Source organism: Anomaloglossus baeobatrachus, chromosome 4, assembly GCF_048569485.1.
Source record: "Anomaloglossus baeobatrachus isolate aAnoBae1 chromosome 4, aAnoBae1.hap1, whole genome shotgun sequence".
In the NCBI taxonomy this organism is placed as follows: domain Eukaryota; kingdom Metazoa; phylum Chordata; class Amphibia; order Anura; family Aromobatidae; genus Anomaloglossus; species Anomaloglossus baeobatrachus.
Window position 1 is genome coordinate 542,320,831 of NC_134356.1, and position 19,570 is coordinate 542,340,400.

General features: G+C 46.8%; 1 protein-coding gene across 1 annotated transcript in view; it reads right to left on the reverse strand.

The window, feature by feature from the left end:
* Positions 1-19,570, reverse strand: part of AGBL1 (AGBL carboxypeptidase 1) — a 1,396,462-nt gene that overhangs the window by 403,964 nt on the left and 972,928 nt on the right. The window lies entirely within an intron of this gene.

The window sequence follows — 19,570 nt, forward strand, 5'->3', positions numbered from 1 at the left end:
AACACACAATATCTGCATGTACAGCTTTCTTCCCGCACACTATCCATTCCCGTATGCACAATATCTGCATGTACAGCTTTCTTCCCCCACACTTTCCATTCCTGTACACACAATATCTGCATGTACAGCTTTCTTCCCGCACACTATCCATTCCTGTACACACAATATCTGCATGTACAGCTTTCTTCCCGCACACTATCCATTCCTGAACACACAATATCTGCATGTACAGCTTTCTTCCCGCACACTATTGATTCCTGAACACACAATATCTGCATGTTCAGCTTTCTTCGCGCACACTATCCATTCCTGTACACAAAATATCTGCATGTAGAGCTTTCTTCCCGCACACTATCCATTCCTGAACACACAATATCTGCATGTACAGCTTTCTTCCTGCATGCTATCCATTCCTGTATGCACAATATCTGCATGTACAGCTTTCTTCCCGCACACTATCCATTCCTGTACACACAATATCTGCATGTACAGCTTTCTTCCCGCACACTATCCATTCCTGTACACACAATATCTGCATGTACAGCTTTCTTCCCGCACACTATCCATTCCTGTACACACAATATCTGCATGTACAGCTTTCTTCGCGCACACTATCCATTCCTGTACACACAATATCTGCATGTAGAGCTTTCTTCCCGCACACTATCCATTCCTGAACACACAATATCTGCATGTACAGCTTTCTTCTTGCATGCTATCCATTCCTGTATGCACAATATCTGCATGTACAGTTTTCTTCCCGCACACTATCCATTCTTGTACACACAATATCTGCATGTACAGCTTTCTTCCAGCACACTATCCATTCCTGTACACACAATATCTGCATGTACAGCTTTCTTCCCGCACACTATCCATTCCTGAACACACAATATCTGCATGTACAGCTTTCTTCCCGCACACTATCCATTCCTGTACACACAATATCTGCATGTTCAGCTTTCTTCGCGCACACTATCCATTCCTGTACACACAATATCTGCATGTAGAGCTTTCTTCCCGCACACTATCCATTCCTGAACACACAATATCTGCATGTACAGCTTTCTTCCTGCATGCTATCCATTCCTGTATGCACAATATCTGCATGTACAGCTTTCTTCCCGCACACTATCCATTCCTGTACACACAATATCTGCATGTACAGCTTTCTTCCCGCACAGTATCCATTCCTGTACACACAATATCTGCATGTACAGCTTTCTTCCCGCACACTATCCATTCCTGTACACACAATATCTGCATGTACAGCTTTCTTCCCGCACACTATCCATTCCTGAACACACAATATCTGCATGTACAGCTTTCTTCCCGCACACTATTCATTCCTGTACACACAATATCTGCATGTACAGCTTTCTTCCCGCACACTATCCCTTCCTGAACGCACAATATCTGCATGTACAGCTTTCTTCCTGCACACTATCCATTCATGTACACATAATGTCTGCATCTACAGCTTTCTTCCCGCACACTGCCCATTCCTGTACACAAAATATCTGCATGTACAGCTTTCTTCCCGCACACTGCCCATTCCTGTACACACAATAACTGCATGTACAGCTTTCTTCCCACGCACTGCCATTTCCTGTACACACAGTGTCTGCATGTACAGCTTTCTTCCCTATTTCTTACCTTCTGCCTGTCTCCTTTTTCAAACTTTACAAAGGGTGCACAAACGGTGCTGCTACGTCTGGGCATCCACCTGCAGTAAGCGTATACACCCGAAAATGGTGCAAGACAGGGCATACAGTTGCTCTGTCTGCTCTATTATACTCAATGGCCCTTTCGGCCATTGAGCATAATAGAGGTCCATGTGGTCTTGGCACCTTTTTTGGTGCTATATATATATATATATATATATATATATATATATTATATATATATCCTAATGAAGAGGCAAGCGCACCTTGACATGTGTAGAAATAAACCACACATTCATTTCATTACTTTTGGACTCATTCCATCTGGTTAGTCATGGCAGCGCAGAGGAACCACACATTACTCCATTACTCCATTCATGTTTAGTTAGTTTGCTATACTAACATTTTCATCAGTAATAGAGACTCAGCAACCATGATCCATTGAAGTCATAGGAAAATATTCCACAATTCACGACAGGCAACAAATATAATTGTACGAGAAACTGTAAACTTTGTTAGGCAAACAGTTCTGCTCAACCCACACAGCTAGAAGATCTACAAAGATGTGAGCTGGACCACAATGTCACGCAACCTTTGTTAGCTTTTCAGGTCAGTTTAACAATGAGCCACACATCAAAAGACTATTTCTACTTCTTTATGATTACGCTTTCTGCACATTGGTCATTTTCAAGAGTTAACACAAGGGGTCTGCAGAGTCCTCGCACACAGCAGGTGCCTAACCCCTGAAGCAGAATGAGGGTTTAAAGAACCCTTTGGTTGAAAAGTGCCATGTAGTAGTTCAGGTACCTGTAAAGCTACGGGCTGATAACACTGATCTCTCCAACATCAAAAAAACTCGCTGTATCAAAGCTTGAACTGAGTTCTGATTCCCAGCAGTTCGGGTCATTGTGTTATTTCTAGTGACAGCCAAATAATGATGATTAGTATTATACAAAGGCAAAGAAAAAAATAATCCAATTGTCCTAATATTTTATAACACATTAATATGAGCTTTTCGGGTCTAATGCATTCTGGCATCTCCGCTACAAACTTCCATAGATGGCTGGCACATGAATGGAAAGACACTGTAGATTTAGACAAGTTATTAATGGACCATTGATACCTATTAAAAATACATATGGCGTAAAGTCAGCCGAGATAATGCATTCTTAATAAGGATCATTTATCCTCTAGTAAGCCTCTATTAAATTTACATTTTCTTACCAGTTAAGTAAATGTAAGTACCATGCCAAGGAAGAAGCCCAAAATGTCTCTCGGGCACCAACTAGTGCCTTGCTGTGAGACATTGCATAGTCAGCAATATGACGCCATCTTCACACCCAAAAATTTTCTATGAACATTTCTAAATTACAAACTAAGTAATGTGTATTGAGCAATATGAGGACAGCAAAAGGTGTTCCTGCAAGTGCATAGTGGACAGCATATATCTAGCTTTACAATCAATCCCTGGTGCTATAAAATTATAGGGTTAAAAATGTTAATCCCTGTAGTAATGAAAGAGTAAATTATTGCACCACATATGAAGATATCTTATGATTTCGGTAACATGGATTATAAATGGAGATGAGGGCACTTGAGGTTTGGTGGTCATGCCAAACACAGACTTTACAAAAAAAAAACAGAGTTTGGTTTCGGAGTTTGGATGCTTTACTTATGCAAATCACTTGCGCAAGCATCACTGTGCTTGGGTATGCTCGGTGCTCAGCCCATTAAGTGCTGCTTGCAGTGTTTGAATGGCTAACACTGGAGGTAACAACAGCATGATTGGATGGAGTGTGCTCCCCAAAATGGGAAAACCTCCACCTAACCGCCCCCGGATGTGATCTGTTTATGGCTACATGTGGGCAGAAACAGGTACTGCCAAATTGGTGACTTTCATTGGGGATCACGGCAAGTCTGAGTTCCAAACTGAACTTTATCTAATGTCCGGCTGAACCCGCCAAACCCAACTTCCACGGGTCTGCTTATTTTTAGTTATAAACCCTTTTAATAGTTTCAAGGCAATAATGGGACTGCTACAAAATATCCATTTTCCTCTTAAATACCGGCATGGATGAGATCATCCCAAACTTTTGCATTAAGAACCCAGATTTCACATTATGCAAATTGAATATATCTCCTACCGTATTAATGACTATGGAGCAATAAGTCCAACAATTGGAATTCAAAAAATAAAAAAATGTATTTATCGCAAAAAAAAAACAAAAAAGGACAATGCAGGGTAAAGGTCAGAAGAGCTCAGGTGCAAATGTAGCACCCAGGCGGCAGGGGGGGTGACAGGCATGGGTTGTCTCATACTTGCGTTACTCATCACCAGGCTGGTGTAATGATCTGGGATGTTGCGGTGGTCTGCCCGGCTTCATGCCCCGAGGTGTACACCAATAAGGAGGGAATATGATGGGGGTAGTAGTAGGATTAATGTCATGACGCTACCTGTGGTATGTGGCAAGGGATTAGCTGCCGGTGCTCTTGCTGTCCTCTGGGGCGGATGGTAGTAGCAGCCAGAGATGGAATCACTCCCCACAGGTGGAGCGGGACCTAGGGAGGATAATGAGGAGAGTAGTGATGGCGATGGCCTTGGGCGCCAAGGCGCAGGTCAGCAGCGCCAGTAATAAGAGTCTGAGTCAGTGGCTGCAGTTCCAGGTGTCTTTACTCACTCTTTGTGCTGCTCGCTCAGTTAGTGCCGGTCACCTGCTGTGATGGGCCCCGTCGACCTCTTAAAAGTTAGATAAAAGTCACCGTTGTTTGAAAGAAGCAAGTCCTTTTTCAGAGTTGCACTTCTAGCCATGAGGAACCTGGTTGGGTGCTCCACTCCAAGCTGGAGGCCCCGTCAAGAGAAGAGAAGAAACTGGTGAAGGTGTCATGTCCCAGAACTGGTGTCCCGGGTAGACTGACTTGTGATTGTGTGAGTTTGCTCCTATTTCTACCCCATGTGGAACCCGCTCCCCAGGTGTTTGTCCTAGTGACCAGGACATTCCCAAGCTTTGTGTTGGCCAACCCCCTGCCTATCCTAGTCCAGCTCCCCAGTGAGAAGACTCCTGAGCTTTATATAAGGTGCGAATGTGGAACACTGGTGATTTATCCCCTCCCTACCCAAGGCGAATACCGCACCTTAAATGAGGTGCAGTACTCTGTGGCGACTGAAGCCTCATGGGCGTCACACAAACAGACATAAGTTCATCCCAAACACTCTCCACCCACCGCCATAGTAAGGCAAGGGCATATGTTATACAGTATTTTTATGACCTGCTAGCAAAACCATTGATAGGCAGAAATCCATGTACAACCCCTGAAGTGTCCCAGATTGACATATAGCATAAACAATTCCCAAGCGAGTATCAAGAAATTTGTTTTTTTCAAAGCCGGGCATCTCACACTGTTCATCTCAGGATATGTCGATCCAAGAGAAAATGTAAGGAAGGCCATGTTTATAATGGTTAATGGTTTCTTGTACCAATATGTACAGTCAGCCTGAATCTCTATTTGGATTATACTATTTTAAGGCGTCTTATTTTTTCATAGAAAAGTAATACAGAATGTGCTGAAAACTGGAACCAAGTCATCAGAACCACAGCTAAGAACTTATAAATATTGTATCTTCTTTGCACATTACATCTTATGTGCGGGATTCTTTTATTTTATCTCTAAATCCTTCACAATTCAGTGGGCTACGTGTATCACTGAGCATGTGCCATTTCATTCTTTTATGTATTCTCATGTTATAGCCCAGAAAAGAAAAGAAGCATATATAGCTTTTCCATGTTAAATAATGCAACATCATTTCAACATCTACAGCTCCATATATAATTAATGTACCCGCAGCATTGGTGAGCCTTAGCTCATAGTCTGCGCTGTACCCTCACTGATATTTTCCCTGACTGTACGTAATACAGACTAAAACAATATTTTTGAAGTAAACATTTGAAGAAAGGGCAATTCCAGGAAATATTCAAAGGGACATTCTGGGCAAAGTTTATACACTGCATTATGCCCAATATATGGTCTGGAGGGGAGGTGAAAAACATTGGAAATCACAGATCACTAAATAGAGAATCCCTGCATCCACCTCCCGCTCAGGCTCTGGACATCACATAGTGTATCTGTTTTGCCCTATATGTTGATTTGATGTCACCTTATTGGTTCATTTCAATAAAAACTACATATTTTATAATCCTATTATTTTTTATGAAAATAAAAGCAATAAATGTATAGTGGAACCTTCTTGGTTTACCAGAACAATCCATTCTGGGAGTGTGCTTGTAAACCAAGTTACTCGTCTAGCAAAGCAAAATTTCCCATAGGAAATAATGTAAGCTCAGACAATTCGTTCCACAACTTGTTCAATGTCCCATCCTTCCCTATTGTGTCATTCCACACACAAACACAAACATATTATGCCCACCTTACCTTCCGTTCCATCGCCAGCCTCCTGGTTCTTGTAGTTTGCCGGTACAGAATGTGTATCAGGTAACCATTGCCACCGATACCGGAGCTTCCGCTGCCAGAGCGCTGACAACAAAGGCATGAGCCGCTTGCCTCTGATGAGCACGCTGCCTTTGAGTAGTGGCTGACAGCGGAAGTTCCTCCATCGTCGCGATGGTTACCCGATACACATCCTGTGCCTGCGAACTACAAGAAACACGAGGCCGGCAAGGGAACGGAAGGTAAGGTGAGCATAATATGTGTGTGTGCATGCGTGTTTGTGTGTGTTTGTGTGTGTTTGTGCAGACTGCAAGAGCGGGTCAGATCACGGTGAAGGAACAGAACCGGAACTGTGTGCGGTGAGTATTTGCTCGTACAGCAAAGCATTGCTCGTAAACGGAGTTACAAATTTACAGCAAACTTTGCTCGTATAGTGAAATACTCGCACACCAAGTTACTCATAAACCGAGGTTCCACTGTATATGTTATACTCTATTTAGCAGAACTAGACAATGTGGATGACTGAGCTATTGCTCTCTGGTATTAGCCAGGTTATGAGTTAAAAACATACTACAGTATGAGGCATTTCTGTCCTGCCTTTTTTCTATAGCTCCTGTATATGTGTCACATAGACAGGACCTTGATTGCAGTGACCACTGTGTACTATTTATATTAACATTTTCCTTGATGCTGCTAATTTAAACTGGTTGCTGATATGATATTTCCCTTTGTAGAATATAATTTAATGTAATGCTACAGACCCATCATGAAGTTATTGAGCTACAAGGTGCCATTTCTCTCTCTTATTTTCTCCCTACCCTCTTAACATAATACCTTATGAAGTCGGTTTTAAAGGGAATCTATGAGCTCAAATGACTGTGCAAACCAAGCACAGGCTTTCAGAGTGCCTTTTTCGGGGTCAATTAGTTCAGCGCACCTTTCGTCTCCTTGCTCTGAATTTATCTCCACCTGCTTCAAGCTCTTGTAAAGAAAAGCTGTCACTAAAGGAAAGTTTGAAAGTAATGTTTGGGTCGGCATACTCAGTTGCTTTGTGGTGCTCGTGTCATAGGATGGCTCTCCAAGATCACAAAATAAATAAAGGATCAGCACTCATTATAAACAGTGTTTTGAAAAAGGCTATTCCGCCGAAACGCGTCATTAAAAGCTTGTAAAGAAAATTTGGATTCATGGAATAAAGAAGCATCAAAGGAATTTATGTGAGTGCAGAGAGAGATCCTTTATTCATTTAAAGGGAAAGGGAAAGGAGATAGATGGAAAACAAGTACGTGGGAAGATATACTAAACAAACTGCTGGGAGAAGAGTGTGCTGAGTAGAGATGAGCGAACCGGTCGCGGTTCGGCTCGAGGTTGGTTCGCCGAACGGACCTCCCGTTCGAGTTCGGTTCGTCGAACGTTCGACGAACCGAACTCGAACTGCATAGGAAACAATGGCAGGCAATCACAAACACAGAAAAACACCTAGAAAACACCCTCAAAGGTGTCCAAAAGGTCACAAACAACTCACAACACATGGGAAAGTGACAAGGACATATACTCATGCGAAAACAAAAGAGCTGGACAAGGAAAAAGAGTAGGACACACAGATATATGAGTATATGCAAGGAAACATCGATTCCATTATTGTGCAACTTGAGCCCTGCTCATTTTAGGCTTCCAATGTTGATAAATTGCCTGAGCTCGCCACGTACGTCTTGGGGATCTTGTCGTGTCCTGCAGCCAGCGTTCTCTCGGAACCTGTCTTCAGTGCTGCTGTGGGTCTGCTGGCAGATAAGCACACGTGTCTGTCCACTGACAATGTGGACATGGCTCTCAGAGGACTTTTCTTCCCCTGGGTCAGCCAGGGGACGGGAAAGGCACTCGTATTTTTGAGAGTGCTTCATGCAAAGCATCTTTTTCTTTTTCAAAAGGGGGCTCAACCGATGCCAGTCAAGTGGGGTGTGTGTGGCCCAGTTAGTGGCAACGAGGGAGACTGTGGTTGGAGTCCCCTCGCTGTGTTTCTAAAAGAACCAAGATGAACAAGTCATGGCTCTCAGAGGACTTTTCTTCCCCTGGGTCAGCCAGGGGACGGGAAAGGCACGCGTATTTTTGAGAGTGCTTCATGCAAAGCATCTTTTTCTTTTTCAAAAGGGGGCTCAACCGATGCCAGTCAAGTGGGGTGTGTGTGGCCCAGTTAGTGGCAACGAGGGAGACTGTGGTTGGAGTCCCCTCGCTGTGTTTCTAAAAGAACCAAGATGAACAAGTCATGGCTCTCAGAGGACTTTTCTTCCCCTGGGTCAGCCAGGGGACGGGAAAGGCACGCGTATTTTTGAGAGTGCTTCATGCAAAGCATCTTTTTCTTTTTCAAAAGGGGGCTCAACCGATGCCAGTCAAGTGGGGTGTGTGTGGCCCAGTTAGTGGCAACGAGGGAGACTGTGGTTGGAGTCCCCTCGCTGTGTTTCTAAAAGAACCAAGATGAACAAGTCATGGCTCTCAGAGGACTTTTCTTCCCCTGGGTCAGCCAGGGGACGGGAAAGGCACGCGTATTTTTGAGAGTGCTTCATGCAAAGCATCTTTTTCTTTTTCAAAAGGGGGCTCAACCGATGCCAGTCAAGTGGGGTGTGTGTGGCCCAGTTAGTGGCAACGAGGGAGACTGTGGTTGGAGTCCCCTCGCTGTGTTTCTAAAAGAACCAAGATGAACAAGTCATGGCTCTCAGAGGACTTTTCTTCCCCTGGGTCAGCCAGGGGACGGGAAAGGCACGCGTATTTTTGAGAGTGCTTCATGCAAAGCATCTTTTTCTTTTTCAAAAGGGGGCTCAACCGATGCCAGTCAAGTGGGGTGTGTGTGGCCCAGTTAGTGGCAACGAGGGAGACTGTGGTTGGAGTCCCCTCGCTGTGTTTCTAAAAGAACCAAGATGAACAAGTCATGGCTCTCAGAGGACTTTTCTTCCCCTGGGTCAGCCAGGGGACGGGAAAGGCACGCGTATTTTTGAGAGTGCTTCATGCAAAGCATCTTTTTCTTTTTCAAAAGGGGGCTCAACCGATGCCAGTCAAGTGGGGTGTGTGTGGCCCAGTTAGTGGCAACGAGGGAGACTGTGGTTGGAGTCCCCTCGCTGTGTTTCTAAAAGAACCAAGATGAACAAGTCATGGCTCTCAGAGGACTTTTCTTCCCCTGGGTCAGCCAGGGGACGGGAAAGGCACGCGTATTTTTGAGAGTGCTTCATGCAAAGCATCTTTTTCTTTTTCAAAAGGGGGCTCAACCGATGCCAGTCAAGTGGGGTGTGTGTGGCCCAGTTAGTGGCAACGAGGGAGACTGTGGTTGGAGTCCCCTCGCTGTGTTTCTAAAAGAACCAAGATGAACAAGTCATGGCTCTCAGAGGACTTTTCTTCCCCTGGGTCAGCCAGGGGACGGGAAAGGCACGCGTATTTTTGAGAGTGCTTCATGCAAAGCATCTTTTTCTTTTTCAAAAGGGGGCTCAACCGATGCCAGTCAAGTGGGGTGTGTGTGGCCCAGTTAGTGGCAACGAGGGAGACTGTGGTTGGAGTCCCCTCGCTGTGTTTCTAAAAGAACCAAGATGAACAAGTCATGGCTCTCAGAGGACTTTTCTTCCCCTGGGTCAGCCAGGGGACGGGAAAGGCACGCGTATTTTTGAGAGTGCTTCATGCAAAGCATCTTTTTCTTTTTCAAAAGGGGGCTCAACCGATGCCAGTCAAGTGGGGTGTGTGTGGCCCAGTTAGTGGCAACGAGGGAGACTGTGGTTGGAGTCCCCTCGCTGTGTTTCTAAAAGAACCAAGATGAACAAGTCATGGCTCTCAGAGGACTTTTCTTCCCCTGGGTCAGCCAGGGGACGGGAAAGGCACGCGTATTTTTGAGAGTGCTTCATGCAAAGCATCTTTTTCTTTTTCAAAAGGGGGCTCAACCGATGCCAGTCAAGTGGGGTGTGTGTGGCCCAGTTAGTGGCAACGAGGGAGACTGTGGTTGGAGTCCCCTCGCTGTGTTTCTAAAAGAACCAAGATGAACAAGTCATGGCTCTCAGAGGACTTTTCTTCCCCTGGGTCAGCCAGGGGACGGGAAAGGCACGCGTATTTTTGAGAGTGCTTCATGCAAAGCATCTTTTTCTTTTTCAAAAGGGGGCTCAACCGATGCCAGTCAAGTGGGGTGTGTGTGGCCCAGTTAGTGGCAACGAGGGAGACTGTGGTTGGAGTCCCCTCGCTGTGTTTCTAAAAGAACCAAGATGAACAAGTCATGGCTCTCAGAGGACTTTTCTTCCCCTGGGTCAGCCAGGGGACGGGAAAGGCACGCGTATTTTTGAGAGTGCTTCATGCAAAGCATCTTTTTCTTTTTCAAAAGGGGGCTCAACCGATGCCAGTCAAGTGGGGTGTGTGTGGCCCAGTTAGTGGCAACGAGGGAGACTGTGGTTGGAGTCCCCTCGCTGTGTTTCTAAAAGAACCAAGATGAACAAGTCATGGCTCTCAGAGGACTTTTCTTCCCCTGGGTCAGCCAGGGGACGGGAAAGGCACGCGTATTTTTGAGAGTGCTTCATGCAAAGCATCTTTTTCTTTTTCAAAAGGGGGCTCAACCGATGCCAGTCAAGTGGGGTGTGTGTGGCCCAGTTAGTGGCAACGAGGGAGACTGTGGTTGGAGTCCCCTCGCTGTGTTTCTAAAAGAACCAAGATGAACAAGTCATGGCTCTCAGAGGACTTTTCTTCCCCTGGGTCAGCCAGGGGACGGGAAAGGCACGCGTATTTTTGAGAGTGCTTCATGCAAAGCATCTTTTTCTTTTTCAAAAGGGGGCTCAACCGATGCCAGTCAAGTGGGGTGTGTGTGGCCCAGTTAGTGGCAACGAGGGAGACTGTGGTTGGAGTCCCCTCGCTGTGTTTCTAAAAGAACCAAGATGAACAAGTCATGGCTCTCAGAGGACTTTTCTTCCCCTGGGTCAGCCAGGGGACGGGAAAGGCACGCGTATTTTTGAGAGTGCTTCATGCAAAGCATCTTTTTCTTTTTCAAAAGGGGGCTCAACCGATGCCAGTCAAGTGGGGTGTGTGTGGCCCAGTTAGTGGCAACGAGGGAGACTGTGGTTGGAGTCCCCTCGCTGTGTTTTACATGCTTTTAGAAGGGCATGACATGGCTTGGAGGATGACTTTCATCATATGCAAACTGTTGGCTACCAAAATGCTGCCTTTCCAACAACTGTGGTTATAGGCAATGAGGAACATACTGATGAAGATGAGACGCAGATACCCGATTGGGATGACAACTTAAATATTCGGTCAGGGCAAGAAGAAACTCGGTCTGAGGGGGAGGGGAGTGCAAACACAACAATTGATGATGAAGTTCTAGATCCCACCTACTGTCAACCCACAGTCAGACACTCGAGGAGGTCAATAGAGGCGGTGGAGGAGGATGCAACCGACGTCGAAGTAACCTGGCGCCTTCCTGGACACAGTCGGAGCACTGGTAGCACGTCTACAACTGCATCCTCAGCCACCACTCTGCCTCTGAGCATTATTCGGGGTGGATCAACAGGTCGCATGGCCTCTAAGCCTTGCCTAGCCTGGTCCTTTTTTGACATAAAAAAAGATCGGCCAAATTATGTGATCTGTAACATTTGGCATGGTTATCTTAGTAGAGGTCAAAACCTCAGCAGTTTGACAACTTCTTCCATGAATCGTCACATGAATAAATATCATATGGCCTGGTGGGAAGCTCACCGTGCTGCAATGCGGCCTAGTGGAGCCAACCATCCACCGCCTGCCCCTTCCAGGGCATCCGCGCGCTCGTCATCTTCTAGGACTGTGGGGACAGCTGTCACACCTGTTTTTCCACCCACAACTTCCACCACTGTAACCGCAACAGGCAGTTTGCTTGGTAGGTCGTCAGTTGGTTTGGAAGGGGAAACAAGTGAGTGTGTACAGCTCTCTCAGACATCGATAGCACCAACTTTGGATGAAGGCAACATCATGTCTCCGCCTTCACTTTCCTCACAAAGCTGCATTTTTCCAGGGACACCCTACTCAACACCGTCTACACACAGCAGCCTGATCTCTGTCCCTCAGATGTGGTCAAATAAAAGGCCACTTCCTGCGACCCATGACAAAGCGAAGAGGTTGACTCTATCCCTCTGTAAGCTGTTGGCTACAGAAATGCTGCCTTTCCGCCTAGTGGACACACTGGATTTTAGAGACCTTATATCTGTCGCTGTGCCCCAGTACCAGATGCCTAGTCGCCACTACTTCTCTAAGAAAGGTGTGCCCGCGCTACACCAGCATGTCGCACACAACATCACCGCTTCCTTGAGAAACTCTGTGTGTGAACGGGTGCATTTCACCACCGATACTTGGACCAGTAAGCATGGACAGGGACGTTACATGTCGCTGACTGGGCACTGGGTAACTATGGTGATAGATGGTGAAGGGTCTGCTGCACAAGTCTTGCCGTCCCCACGACTTGTGTGTCAATTCTATGTCTGTCCAAGTTCCGCCACAGCTTCTGCATCCTCCACCTCATCTGTGTCCTCCACCTCCGCCCCAAGCCTGCCTGGTCAGGCCACCAGCGTTCTCACTGCGCAGAAGGAATCACGCACCCCTCATTACTATGCTGGCAGCAGAGCGCAACGGCATCAGGCGGTCTTTAGCTTGACATGTCTTGGGAATAAGAGTCACACAGCTGAGGAGTTGTGGTCAGCTCTGCGGTCCGAGTTTAATAAATGGTTGTCTCCACTCAACCTGCAGCCTGGTAAGGCCGTGTGCGACAATGCTGCAAACCTGGGTGCGGCCCTTCGCCTGGGAAAGGTGACACACGTACCTTGTATGGCTCACGTGTTGAACCTTGTCGTCCAGCAATTTTTAACACACTATCCCGGCCTAGATGGCCTTCTGAACAGGGCACGAAAACTGTCAGCTCACTTCCGCCGTTCAAGCGCCGCAGCAGAGCGACTTGCATCGCTCCAGAAGTCTTTCGGCCTGCCGGTTCATCGCCTGAAATGCGATGTGGCGACACGCTGGAATTCAACTCTCCACATGTTACAGCGACTGTGGCAGCACCGGCGAGCCCTGGTGCAATACGTCATGATGTATAGCCTGGGCCAACGAGATGCAGAAGTGGGGCAGATCACCCTGATGGAGTGATCTCAGATCAAGGACCTATGCACCCTTCTGCACAGTTTCGACATGGCGACGAATATGTTTAGCGCTGACAATGCCATTATCAGCATGACGATTACAGTCATTTACATGCTGGAGAACACGCTAAACACTATTCGTAGTCAGGGGGTGGGACAACAGGAAGGGGAGGAACTACAGGAGGATTCATATGCGCAAGACACAACAACATCACCAAGGTCCAGACGTTCATCATCACCAACGCGGCAGGCATGGGACCATGGGGGACAGGGATCAACAAGGGCGCATGGTAGCAGGCGACATGTTGAGGAAGGTGCAGGAGGACATGAAGATATGGAGGACGAACTGTCCATGGACATGGAAGACTCAGCAGATGAGGGGGACCTTGGTCAAATTTCAGTTGAAAGAGGTTGGGGGGAGATGACAGAGGAAGAAAGAACGGTTAGCACCTCTATGCCACAAACACAGCGTGGACTTGGTCCGCATGGCTGCGCAAGACACATGAGTGCCTTCTTGTTGCACTACCTCCAACATGACCCTCGTATTGTCAAAATTAGAAGTGATGATGACTACTGGCTTGCCACACTATTAGATCCCCGGGACAAGTCCAAATTTTGTGACATAATTCCACCCATAGAAAGGGACGCACGTATGCAGGAGTATCAGCATAAGCTGTTACTAGATCTTAGCTCGGCTTTTCCACCAAACAACCGTGCAGGTGAAGGGAGTGATTCTCCCAGTTGTAACTTGACAAACATGGGACGGCCTCGTCATCTTCAACAGTCTACCCGTACCAGTAGGACCGTATCTGGTGCTGGTAACAGCAATTTTATGGAATCTTTTCATAATTTTTTTAGACCCTCCTTTGCAAGGCCACCAGAGACAACAAGTCTGACACATAGTCAACGGATGGAGAGGATGATACAGGAGTATCTCCAAATGAACATCGATGCAATGACTTTGCAAATGGAGCCTTGCTCCTTTTGGGCTTCAAATCTAGAAAAATTGACAGAGCTCTCCAGTTACGCCTTGGAGATTTTGTCGTGTCCAGCTGCCAGCGTTGTCTCTGAACGTGTCTTCAGTGCTGCTGGGTGTGTGCTGACAGATAAGCGCACGCGTCTGTCCAGTGACAATGTGGACAGACTGACGTTCATCAAAATGAACAAGTCATGGATCCAGAAGGAATTTACTACCCCTGTGTCATCCTGGGGAGAGTAAATGCTTGTGGATTTGGAATGTGCTTGATGCAAATCAAAACATCCTGTTTGCAACTAGGGCACAAGTGCTGCCACTGATGGGGTGTCTGTGTGCCCAATTTTGGGAAAAAAGGTAGACTCCGCTTGGAGTAACCCTTGCTTGCTGTGTTTTTTAAAAATGATACAAGATGAACAGATCTGAAGGCAAGATGAAGGCAACATCATGTCTCCGCCTGCACTTTTCTCACAAACCTGCATTTTTCCAGGGACACCCTACTCAACACCGTCTACAGACAGCAGCCAGATCTCTGTCCCTCAGATGTGGTCAAATAAAAGGCCACTTACTGCGACCCATGACAAAGCTAAGTGGTTGACTCTATCCCTCTGTAAGCTGTTGGCTACCGAAATGCTGCCTTTACGGGTAGTGGACACACAGGATTTTACAGACCTTATGTCTGTCGCTGTGCCCCAGTACCAGATGCCCAATCACCACTGCTTCTCCAAGAAAAGCATGCCCGCGCTACACCAGCATGTCGCACACAACATCATCACCACTTCCTTGAGAAAATCTGTGTGCGACAGGGTGCATTTCAACACAGATACTTGGACCAGTAAGCATAGACAGGGTCATTACATGTCACTGACTGGGCACTGGCAAACTATGGTGAGAGATGGAGAAGGGTCTGCTGTACAAGTCTTGCCGTCCCCACGAGTTGTTTCAATCCTTGTTCTGTATGTAGAAGTTAATACACTGCTTCTGCCTCTTCAACCTCGTGTGGGTCCTCTACCTTGGCGCAAACCCTGTGTGGTCAGGCCACCCTTCCTTGCAATTGCGCACAAGGACTACCACACACCTCCTTACTATGCTGGCAGCAGAGCTCAATGCCATCAGGCAGTCAAAGTTTTACTTTGAAATGTATGGGAAATGTGTCACACCGCTATTCCAGAGAATAGTAGTCAGGCAGGGTCAAAACATTAATTGAGGAACAGGAACAGAATGGGACGGCCAGGACTTAATCAGAAAACAAGCAGAGGTGAAATGCGTATCGGCCAACAAGGTACATAAACAGCAAGCAGGAAAAGTAGTCAGGTAACAAGCACACAAAATCATAAAACTGAACTGGGGGTAAAATTAACCAGAGGTTCATAGCTATGTCTGGCAGTGGTCTGCAGACAGGATGGGCATAAAAAAGGGTGTGGTGTCTTCCCATTGGTTGTAGCTGAATGATGGTATTTCATCTGTGAGATACCCACCAGCTACATTCAGCCAGAGATTCTGCATCTGTCAAGGTAATGCAGCCCAGTGGGTGAGCATAACCTGCGTCCACCTGCGCCGCTGGCATCGACTACTCTCCCATCATCAGCACTATTCATGAAAGGAACACGTTGTCACCTGGCAACCGGAGTACAAATTGACGGAGCGGACTACGTTGGTGACTTAACAGCCGTGTGCGGCAATGATGCAAACCTGGCTGTGGGCCATCGTCAGGGCAATGTGACACACGTGCCTTGTATGGCTCACGTGTTGAACCGAATTCTCCAGCAATTTTTAAAACACCATCACGGCCTACATGGACTTGTGCAGCGGGCACGCTCACTATGTGCTCACTTCCATCGTGCGCACACAGCAGCTCAACAACTTTCATCACTCCGGAAGTCTTAGGGTCTGGCAGTTAAACGCCGGAAATGCGATGTTCCGACACGCAGGAATTGGAATCTGCACATGTTGCAGCGTGTGTGGCAGCACCGCAGAGCCCTGCTGAAATACGGTAAGACATATAGCCTGGGATAACTTGATCCAGAGGTGGTGCAGATCACGCTGCAGGAGTGGTGTCAGATCAAGGACCTATGCACCCTGCTACACAGTTTTGAAATGTCGACGAAGATGTTTAGCACTGGCAATGTCATTCTCAGGGTGACAATTCTGGTCATCTACATGATGGAGCACACTGTAATTATTATTCAGAGTCAGGTGTTGGGACAAGAGGAAGGGGAGGAAGTACAGGAGGAGTCATATGCGGAAGGGATAACAAGATCTACGAGGTCCAGATGGTCAGCGGCACCTATGCGGCAGTCATGGTGAGGGAGAGGGATTAACAAGGGCGCATAGTATCAGCAAAAAGTGTTGATGAAAGTGCAGGAGCCCATGAAGAAATGGAGGACGAACTGGCGATCGGCATGGAAGACTCAGCAGATGAGTGAGAGCTTGCTCACATTTCGGTTGTGCGAGGTTGTGGGTAGAGGACAGAGGAAGTATGCACGATTCTCACCTCTCTGCCACCAACACACCAAGGACTTGGTCCTCCTGGATGCACAAGACACATGAGCGGATTCTTGCTGCACTACCTACAACATGACCCTCGGATTGTACGAATTCAAAGTAATCCAGAATACTGGGTTGCCACACTGTTAGATCCCCGGTACAAGACAAAATTTGCCGAACTAATTCCTGCCATAGAAATAGACGCACGTATACAGGAGTATCTGCAGAATGTGGTACGCAATCTTAGATCTACTTTTCCACTAAACACCAGTGCTGCACAGAGTGAATCTCAACGCTTTGTCATGGATAGGAGGAAATGGTCTTTTACTTGTCCACATCGGAGGGACCGAGGGATGGCTGCTGTGCTGAGATGGCGTTGAGTACGGTGTCCCTGCACAGTTGCACTTTTGGTCATATCCCAAAATGAGTTGGAAAAGGACAGATGCTGTTGGAAAGGGGAACAGGTGTGTTGGAAAGGGGAAAAAAATTTTGGTCCGTGGATTTGGTGGTTAAGCAACTGTAACATTTGCTGAAGAAACAACATCTGTTACAGTGGGACTGGCAGATTTGGATAAAGTGGTATATAATCTGTGACCGCTATATAACGAAAATTAATAAGAAAAGAAAGAGAAAGGTATATATCCCCATCAGCAGTCAGTGTCCACCGTGCTCCCAGTTGGAAAAGGAGAGGTTGGCAACTGGAAGGTTTGGTGGAGGATACAGAGCTGTGTGGCTATGAAACTAATAGTAGCCTGAACCGAGTTAGACGCCATTCGGATCTGGAGACTGTGAGCCCTGTTAGCGTCACAGGGTCCACATGCCCACCCAGCCCAGGAACTCCCTGTTAACAACACAGGGGCCATTGAGTACGCTGACCGTGTGCATAGGGGCCACACCTGTGGACAGCAGGCGCATCAGCAGCAGCAGGCCTGTTAATGCCACTGGGCTGCACAAGCAGGACTGTTAGGACAGGAGCTGGTCTTAACCGTTCTGCGTTACCAACTGTGGTGGTGGCCTGCATCCACCACCCTATCCCTGCCTACCTCTGGCCTAAAGCCGCAATGGGTTCAACACATGGAGGTGTGCTCTTTCGGAGCATAATAGAAGACTGTGCACCTCCTTGTTGGCTCCAGCCCCTTTGATAACCTGGGTCCGCCCCAAACCATGGTGAACCACAATGCACCTCCTATAGACAAAAGTAGAGTGACACGTCATGAGTGGCATAACTAGCGTCCTATTTGGAAACGCAACTTCAATGATGACCTCATGGCTGCCATGACCCAAACACCTCACCAGTCATCGTCTGACCATCAATAATGCGATGACAAGTCATAGGTGTGGGCCTCTGCAAGCCATTTGGGAGGACACCTGATGCCCTGTGGTCTATATGGGACCCCCACATCAGGGCCAGGGCCAAAGAGTTCATTACCGGACCTAGTCTCTGATGCAGGAAGTGCCTGAGCATGCTCAGTAGCATGAAATACAGTCTCTGAAAAAAGACTATCAGCTTTAGCATGGTGTCTAGGCACAAAACAGGACTTAGACCCGGCACGGAATGCAAGCACCTGTGCAAAGAGGCTTTTCACACTTAGTGTGGGAGCATGCGCTGTATCCCGAAATGAAGACTTAGCGTCAGGAATGGCACAGTCAGGCTGAGCATACTCACTAGGCGAAACACTGTAATTATGCTGCAGCTGGGGTACATCGGCACACGCATGCGCACTTGCTGCCTCTCCACACTTAGACGTGGAGGGGAAATTTGTCTTGGAGATGCTGTCTATGAACAGAAGGAAAAGCTAAAGGAAGCCTGACTTTCTATCCCTCCGAATTATGAAATGCAGCAATGAATTCCATGAGTTTGCTATAACATTAGCGTAGCAAAATGTGCATGAGGGTGTGATGTAGAGGTGCTAGAAATAGCTTGTCACCAGTGGGGCACTAATGGAATACAACAGCCAGTTCTATGATGCCACAAAATGGCAGTATTTTGTGCTATCATTATAGCTTATTAAAAACAGAGCACGAGGTTGTCATGCAGAGGTGCTGCACATAGATTTGCAGTAGTGTGAATAGACAAAAGTACAATAGCCACGTTTAGGATACAACTAGGTACAGTGAGTGTTTGCTAGTATAATGGCTGAGTTTAAAAAAGTTAGAGTGTGCAATGCAGGCAGATGTCCTGCAAATAACGTTCCAATACTGTGAATTGACAAAAGTACAATAGCCACGTTTAGGATACAACTAGGTACACTGTGTGTTTGCTAGTATAATGGCTGAGTTTAAAAAAGTTAGAGTGTGCAATGCAGGCAGACGTGCTGCAAATAACGTTTCAATACTGTGAATTGACAAAAGTACAATAGCCACGTATAGGATGCCACTAGGTACACTGAGTGTTTGCTAGTATAATGGCTTAGTAACAATGAGTTGTAGTGTGCAATGCAGGCAGACGTGCTCTGCAAATGTCTTTGCACTAGTGGGACTATAGCAAAGTCCAATAGCCACGTTTAGGATGCCACTAGGTACACTGAGTGTTTGCTAGTATAATGGCTTAGTAACAATGAGTTGTAGTGTGCAATGCAGGCAGATGTGCTCTGCAAATGTCTTTGCACTAGTGGGACTATAGCAAAGTCCAATAGCCACCTTTAGGATGCCACTAGGTACACTGAGTGTTTGCTAGTATAATGGCTTAGTTAGAATGAGTTGGAGTGTGCAGAGGACAAGAGGGTACAGTGGCAGGATTGTGGGGCTCTGGGTAGAGGAATGGAAGCCTGCCTTTCTATTCCCTCCTAATGGTGAAATGCAGGGAGGAAATCCCTGACCTGGGCTACACAGATGCTGTTGCTGTTTGCAGGACCTGTCACCTATGGCTCTCTGACCCTGCCGCT